Source organism: Belonocnema kinseyi, chromosome 1 (genome assembly GCF_010883055.1).
Source record: "Belonocnema kinseyi isolate 2016_QV_RU_SX_M_011 chromosome 1, B_treatae_v1, whole genome shotgun sequence".
In the NCBI taxonomy this organism is placed as follows: domain Eukaryota; kingdom Metazoa; phylum Arthropoda; class Insecta; order Hymenoptera; family Cynipidae; genus Belonocnema; species Belonocnema kinseyi.
Genome location: NC_046657.1, coordinates 20506160 through 20513351, shown reverse-complemented (window position 1 = coordinate 20513351; position 7192 = coordinate 20506160). Strand labels below are relative to the sequence as shown.

Genomic DNA, 7192 nt, shown 5'->3' with positions numbered 1-7192 from the left:
GAGCACTGAGAACTTGTTGGGGAGGTGAAAGTAAACCTTAACGAAAAGCAACGCGTGAACTTAAGCGAGAGTGAACTCATCCGAGCGTAAACGTGAACGGGGTTTCAGTGTATTTCGAGGGGATACTTAAAGATTGTGATAATACAACATCTTTCTGCTATAAACACATGATTAATAATAACCAATTAAATAAACCAAAAATTGAACAAAATCAAATCGATCAAATGCAATAAAATGTAAAAGTCTGTTGGAATCGCTGTATGACAGAACGATTCTAACAGACTTTAACATTTGATTGCTCGTTCTAGCGTGGAAATCTGGGGATGGAAAGTACACAAGAGAATATAAAACTTGCATGAGAAATTTTTGAGATGGGTTTTGGGAGTGAGCTGTTAGCCAGGTTATATGCTGAGGGACGAAATAGGACGAGAAAAATGGTGGTCAGGCAAGTGAAAAGAGTCTGGAACTTCGAAGAGAAACTAAGAAGGGAAGAGGGAAGCAAAATTGCACAAGCGTGTGCTCGCTAGTTCATGGATAAAGAGGGAAGGGGTAACGTGTGGTGTTCAAAATGGGAGGAGGAGAGATATGAAATGAGGCGTGAATGTGGTATAAATGAGAGGGGTACAGAGTGGGAGGAAATAGGGGAAGAGATGAAGGCAAGGCAAGGTGAGGAAAGATGGGAAAAATTGCAGATTCAAGGTACAACAGCTGGCATAGAATGGTTAAGGGGCAGGGGTAACCAGAGTACCTGGAAAGGATTAAAAAGAAGAGCAAATGGAATAGAATAGTGATATTTAGAATGGGAGAGGATATAAGATCATGCAGGTATTGGGTAAATAAAGAAGAGAATGTTTGTAGAGTATGCAGGTATGAGCAGGAAACATGGTTGCATGTGCTAGAGAGGTGTACACGGGGATGAAGGGGAAGGGGAGAGTACAGAATAGAGAATTAAATGGATTCTGTATGAAAATAGTCAGGAAGAAAAATGGATGAAAAAGCGAGAAGATCTGAGAGAGCTGATTGCACAGGATGGTAGTAAGGATCTTCTAGGGAAGGAAGCGCTAATTTTCCCCATCGACGGGCCCGTAAAAAGTGGACAGGAAGTGATGTCAGAATCCCTGAGCATGATCGTATTTTTAATCTCAGACTGAATGTAAGGTTGTGTCATAAACACACATATTTACACACTGCACCGACGGACAGCTGCCTTCTACTCCCCTCACCTGACCTGACTAGAAGTCTCCAGTAAACTCAGCTCGACCAATCCACATTAGGCACATGATTCGTCGCATCCTTCCCTAGAGGATCCTTAGGTCGTAGAAAAAAGCCAAAAAATGATTTCGAAAGAAGGAGATTTACTAAGTAGTGTTGCGAACTAGAGCAAAAATTTGAAATTGATAATGGTAAGAGGAAATGGAAGCCCAGGGCAAAGTCGCAAGTGTTTAGAAATAATAATAATAATTTAAGACTGTATGAAGCGAATAGTTCGTAAGATATTACAAGGCTTGTTTGTAAGAATACATGTAATGGTTATGTAAAGACTCTCAAACCCGTAAAGGGGAGAGAGTATAAACAAATAAAGAAGATTGCTCGTTCTATCATAGAACAATTCCAACAGAATTTAACATATGTCTGCATTTGATCGATGATCGATTTAATTTTGTTCAATTTTTGGTTTGTGTTATTAGTGAAAATTCATTATAAATCCAAGTTCATAATTTAAAAAAAATGCTTGCAGCTTCAGTGAACTTGAGCAGACTATAGAACTTCTATCGTCTGCTCAAGTTTATTTTCAATTTTGAACTCACACTAGCGCCGTCTAGGAGACTTAACAATTACTATGATCCTTTTGCACTTTGCAGCCAAAGCTTGCCTGGAGAGCTATCCTCCAGGCCTTTGGAGTGCACCTGGCCTAAAATCTTCCAGTTTGACTAGAACGTCTGGGTTTCTCGTGGCGATTTATTTGCCCTTTGAGGTATTTGCTTTCTGTCCTCAAGTGGGTACACTTTTTTTTCGTTCTGTTTATTTACGTTGCTTCTCCGGAACGTCTCTGCGCTTCGCGGAAAAGGTTTTTGATTTATCCTTGGTTTTACTTTATCAAAAGAATATTTCATCTTTTTGTTTTGTATTTGTATTCAGTGGCAGCTCGTAGTTAGATTCCTCGGCAGCGTTGAGGTCGTATCCGTAATATTAGGCAGTAACGGGCAGAACAAAAAATCAGCGACTCATTCGCGGATTAATGGATTAAAGAGGTGAACACCGCCACTCAGTATTGGGCCTGTACAGCCCCATCAGATCCAAGTCGCGTCCTGATAGCTCACGCCGCCTTCAAACCACCACAGGATCGGATTACCTTATACTAGGCACAAAATTTGCGATTGTAGTGGCACATATGCTAGACACCCTTTAGTTTGTTCACACACTGAGCTCTTTTTATTTTATATGCTTTAGAAATAAATTTTGATGTTCTAACCTAATATTCTGTATCCTCATTTCCTACACCTGACCCATCTCGAGTTAAAAAAATATATAAAGAATGCCTCTACACTGTACTGCCGTACAAACTAAAAAAGTTACATAAAACCGATCTGACTCGAACTGAGATAATCGAGAAAAACTTCTTACCCAAAGAACTTTATTATAGATGCCTTTGTCGAAGAGCTCGAACGCAGCCTCAAAATACATCATTAAAGTATACGTGAGGGACACTGTGTATTTAGTGGATGTTCTGAAATTACCCGAACGATCGCCGCTAGTTTAAAGCCGAATTTAGACGGAACTTATTTCCCATGTGTTTCCAATCAGAGTCCGAGCTAATTTACAAAGCTAAAAGATACGTAGGGGCAAGCGATTCTTTTTATTTGTCAATTTGCGCCGCACTCTGCCAATTTTACAACGCAAAAAAGACACAAAGTTCTTTAGCTTCTTTTTCATGTACATGCTGATGACGTATTGCGTCCCTTGTACAACTTTTAGGATATTCAAAGTGCTTTCTGAATCTTTTTTTGGTGTATTTTTCAACTTTTTCGACTTTCCTTATTTGTAAGCAATCGTTTTTTGTAATAAATATTAATAATTAATAGATTTCATTAACACAGTTAGATGCAGCTTTCTCTTACGAATCCAACGATACCAAAAACTCATTTTTCATAAAAATGTCACTTATGAATTGGAATGAGACTAAATTCCTGATGAAATGATGATGTGTGGTACGGTAGTTGGTCACTTTTTCTTTCACCTTCGAACAACTACCGCTAACCATGATTTACTGGTGCCAATAATCAACAAATAGTATATTATGCACCTAGGGAAATTTTTGGTTATTTAAGGTAAGATTACAGGTGATTAATGGTAACTTAAGAGAAAATACCCAAAATTCAATAAAAAATGTCTATAAATTTCCCCAAATTTTAGGCAATTTATAACAATTTGATTAGTTCTAATTTTAATTTTTCATAAATATCCTAAACATTCTATTATATGCAACCAAAATTTGTTTGAAGTTTTTACGGCGAATTTGGGCTGGTAATAGTAAAATGCGAGATTATATATGTATAATATTCATCATTCAACATTCAAGATATGCGGTGTTACTAGGGTAGTATCGATTTTTTCAGTGTTAGATGCGCCCGGCTTTTTCCCTAGGACAAGAAATATTTTGTGTTCAAAATCTGAGAAATGATAGAGAACATGCTAACGGACGTCCCCACACATTTTTTTGTGTTTTCGTTTTCAACAAATTTTGCTATTGCTAACAATGTGTGTGTATATTTCGAGGTTATGTGTGTTTCAATTCTGTCAAGCGTTACTTCCAAACTACACAATATTTTTGGCCGAAAACTTGGGACTCACAAATAAACATATTAACTAATCTCCCGGAACTAACCTTGTTTGCAGGCAATCAAAAAAGTTTATTTCATAAATAATTTCCAAATTATCGGGAAGGCAGAGATGAAAGACGAAGTAACCTCAAAATAATGATCATGCATACAATTTTTATTTATTTTTATTTAAATTGGACACCCGAATTTTAATGGGAAACATCCATCATAATCAATTTTGAAAATTTGCTTACTTAGGGTGCAAATATACTGAGAAGTCTCAATTAATACAGTTTAGAAGATAAATACAGTATTTTATTTTTTATAACAATAGGTCGTTTCTAAAGCGAAATATCATATTTTTATAATGAATTTAACCACTCAAATCTGATTTTACATACATCAATAGAAAGGTTGTACTTTTACATCATAATAAGGATTTATTTTTATGTAAAAACTATCGCAGATTTCTCTAAATCTCCTCGCTTCGAGGCCCACTGAATCAGAAAAACTAGGTTTTACGATGATGTCGTCGTTGACGTATGTATAGCGTCTGTATAGCGTATAACTGTAGAATGACTAATCGTATTACAATGGGCTTTGGCACATGTTTTGAGGGTCCCACAAAATGATCAAATTTTTTCACTACCCCTTTTTGACCAACGGTTCCGATTCTGGTTATGGATTTCGATTGGAGACATATCTGACGTTAAGGTAGACGGATTTTTCACCAACCATAATTTAGGTATTAGTGGGGGTGATTTTTGTATCGAATTATTGATTTAGCTCCAGAGAATCGTACTTTTCAACTACTATGGTAAAACACATATTGATTGTGCGGCTTGGGCCTATTGGAACCTCCTGAATTTCTTCTGGTGTCAATTCCGTTACCTCGCCACTTCCTATACTTATTTTCACCCGAAACGATTTTCTTTTGGAATTATAAATTCCAGTAAGAACACCACTATCCTCTAACACTGCAAAAATGTCGCCATTAGATGTTGTTAGCACAATTTGTTCTAGGTTTAGCATGCTCACATGTACTCTTTTGTATGATTTCAGTAGAAGTGGCGAATCGGAATGAAAAGTGTATCTTCGAAATTCGAATCGCCGGTATGGATTGCTATGGGGTATAAGCCGGATAAGACCAAGTTGTCCAAGTCCATATCCAAGTACCTTATAATTGAGTGATCTGCTAAAAAGAGGTCTGGCAGGAGGAGACCTGGTCCTGTCACGTGGAGAAGATTTGGGCCTGTCAGGAGGCGGAGTTGTGCGACGAGGAGATGATGAAGAAAAAGGTGGACGAAGATGCAATTCCAAGTCAAGATTTTTATGGCAATCACTATTAGAGTTACAGATAGACTGTAAACTTAATTCTGTAAGAAGAAATAGAGGATTAATTTTTACAATCCATAAATATATTCTATGAGTATAAAATTTTTTAAAATGAGATATAGAACAAAATGAAATATCTCATCTCGAAATATCTTTGCTTTTCGTCTCTTGTTTCTAATGCGTTAGAGAAAGCTAAACTATTTAAACTGCTACTCGGCGTACCGATTTTCATTTTCGACACGCTTTCAAATTTGCCATTATAATTCAAGAACAAGTAAATGTTTTATTATGTCCTTGGTCTTATTTTGTAGAGGATATTTCAAACTTTAATTTAGAAAGGTTTCAATATTTTCATTTACTTCCCCAAAGCATGCAGTAAGTGAAAACAGGTATGTCTTTCTCACATGCTATCTGGGTCCCCATTTATCGAATGTACCTTACTTTGCGCTCAGTTAAAGCCATAGGCAGGGAGGGTGGAGACGGGTTTGACCCCTCTGAAATTGTTTTAAACATGTACATAATAAACATATAATCTCCTGTATGCATAGTTGCAATATACAATCTCTGCATGTGCACAGATACATAGATTGGACAAATTATAATTTTCGGAAAGCCTGAAAATGTTTTTAAAGTAATGTTAGATGTATTATATTATTATATTTACCAATAGTATTACAAAAAAGAGCGAAGAATAAAACCAGGCTATAAACGATACTCATATTTTCCAATAAGAAGACAAACTGTAGCTAATAATGAAGCTAATAAGTATTCTGTTTCTTTATTGCAGTAAATGCTGACTCAAACTTGTCTTTCTGAGATTATACTAACCGATTCTTATCTTACGAGATTGTATATATATTTCATGAGTCAGGTTGAAATACAGCAATTTATATAATATAGCACGTTTAAGTAAGAGCTCCTTTTACATCGGAAATGTATATAGTGGCTACTATAGCGTTCCATTGAAGATTTCGAAAAACAAATATAAGCTTCACAAAATGATATAGGCGACTAAGAATAATAAATCAGAATGTGATAATTAAGAACTTAAAAGTCTTAGTGCGCAATTTCAATTTTAATTTCTTTAGTATAAATTACATAAAACTCAAATATTTATTTATCAAAGGCAGCGTTTTATCAAATTCTAGTTACCAAATCATACTTCTCGTATATTTAAACATTTTTTCAAATTTTTTGATTTTTTAAAAATATGTAAACCTTTGCGAAATCTTATCGCAGGTGTGCATATATTCGTGACCGATGGCGTTTATATGAATAAAAAATAACCCGATATAGTTTATAATATGATCATTATATTTATTTATTTTAAATGAACTATCAATCGTTTAGTAAACTATGAATTTAGAATTCTAATCTCAAATAATTTCAAGGCAAAATAATACTGATGCTTTTATTAAGTAAATAAGTCCTTGTTACTTAAATCGCAAAAAGTTTTAATTTTTAGTTTTATTGACCTCAAAAAATGTTTGATATTCAGGAAAAGGCCAAAAGTTGTTTATTGTTTTTCGATAGGCCATCCTAGAATATTTTTATTCTTAATTTGACTGATAAATGAGTTTCAAACTAAAAAACGTCGGTTTTGAAAGAAAATAAGATAACAATATCTTAAAGATTGTTCAAAGAAATGCTGTTAACGAAGTGATAAGTATTTTAATTTCAAAAATTAAAAACACGAATTATCAAAAAGTGATAGAATTTTTTGTAAAACGTATGTTATTTTTTGATATAATATAGGAGTTGAGCTTTTTATTTTTTATTCCGATAGAATTTCTCCTCGTCTGCTAGAGAGCAGAGAATGTTTTTAATATTGTCTGAAGAACGAAAATTCATTGTTTCTACTAAAAAGAGATAAGATGCAAAAACAGTAAAATGAATAAAATTGTTTCTCTAAAAAAGTTCCAGAAAAATGTATTACAAAACTTTTTTCCACCTCGCGTCAGGGTGTGAAAAAGAAACTAAAAAGGACCTAATTTTCCTTCTTTCGAGAGAATTTCTTTAGTGTCTAAAAAAGAGGG

The 7192-nt window shown here is 34.8% G+C and overlaps 1 long non-coding RNA gene across 3 annotated transcripts in view; it reads left to right on the top strand.

The window, feature by feature from the left end:
- LOC117169857 overlaps nucleotides 1-6522 on the top strand; it is a 43210-nt gene extending 36688 nt beyond the window's left edge. For 2 of the 3 annotated variants that reach the window (XR_004466708.1, XR_004466706.1), the window contains one exon: nucleotides 4884-6522. This is a non-coding gene — a long non-coding RNA (uncharacterized LOC117169857). The remainder of the gene's footprint in view (nucleotides 1-4883) is intronic. The other variant, XR_004466707.1, reaches the window with a different exon arrangement.
- The last annotated feature ends 670 nt before the right edge of the window (nucleotides 6523-7192 follow it).